Below are 1,395 nucleotides of genomic sequence, written 5' to 3'. Positions count from 1 at the left end.
CCTCTCCTGGAAGCCTGCGGGGATTTTTCTGTGCTATTTACTGTGGGAACCTGACCAAGCTCCTGGGGGCACATTTCAAAATACTGTTGCACTATGACTGGGTCCTCCATGCATCAGTTACAGTGCAGGGTCTCCTGAGCAGCACTGGTTCCTGTAGCTGTTTCGGCTGGTGAATGAATCTCTGCTCCATCAAGCTATTATTCTCTGTATTTGCCTGTTGGTCTCTGTAATCTGGGGAGCAGTGGTTTACTGTGTCCTCCCTCTCCTAGGGATCCCAAAAGCCTTGTTGGTTGTTCAATCTGTTCGGCTTTTTACATGTTGTCAGGACAGAGTAATGCTTATATGCAGAACTAGCAACTGGAAGTCCTGTGAGAATCTCAGGGCGATCCTTAACAGGTGGCCAGGCCTAGGAAAACTGATGACCAGTGCCAACAACCGCTCCAACAGGGAAGATCACTGGCCACCAGGGGGCACCCACACAACACCAATGGCTCCAAGAACATCGGGCTAGATTCTCCCAGATTAAGAAATTCATCTCTTTGGTGCAAAGTTTAGACACACACATTAGCGCTTTAAATGCAGATCCACCAAAGATCATGACAGTTATTTGAATAGTGATTCAAACATAAAAAATAATAAAGAATAGCTCTCACTCTGAGGTTTGCCTCAGTCCAGGATACCTAGAGTTTTTTCTGTTTGCCATTTTCTGATAAAGTTTCCTGCGCTAGGCTGAGGATGGGTCTTAGGCTTGAAACTGCTTTGTCATGTGGAAAAGCTGGAAGGGAGTCTTGGAGGCAGGATGTTCCCTTGTGGCTACTGCCTTGCCTGGATGAGGCAACATGAGGTTTTTTATTCTTCTCCAACAGACAGCAGAATGAGCTCTGTGGACTGCATTGTTTTGTCTGAACACAGTGGATGGTGGGAAATTTTTGGTTAGAAGCCTGTGGAATGGATAGGCCTGGGAGGCAATAGCCATCTTTCCTTTTGCCTACCACAAAATCAAGCCCATCCTTCAGTCTTAACTGCTTGGTCTCAAAGTTTGAGGCAAGCACTACTCAGTTTGTCACCTTCAAGACGTAGCTATATGCCCAAAGGTTTATGTCCCCAATACCAGCCATCATGTTGCTGGCAAAAGCATTATGCCAGAATGCCCAGCTTCATGCCTGATTATTTTACTATCGTATCTTCAGCGCCTTCAGTGGGCCAGGCCTATGTGAAAGATTTGAGTATGCCCACACATTAACTCCCTAGACTGTGAATACCAACCTGCAAAATAACTATTACTAGCCAATTTAACTGGAGAAGGCAATGGCAACCCACTCCAGTACTCTTGTCTGGAAAATCCCATGGGTGGAGGAGCCTGGTAGGCTGCAGTCCATGGGGTCGTGAAGAGTC

The sequence above is a fragment of the Ovis canadensis genome, chromosome 7 (assembly GCF_042477335.2).
Source record: "Ovis canadensis isolate MfBH-ARS-UI-01 breed Bighorn chromosome 7, ARS-UI_OviCan_v2, whole genome shotgun sequence".
Taxonomy (NCBI): domain Eukaryota; kingdom Metazoa; phylum Chordata; class Mammalia; order Artiodactyla; family Bovidae; genus Ovis; species Ovis canadensis.
Note: the sequence above shows the minus strand (reverse complement) of the source record.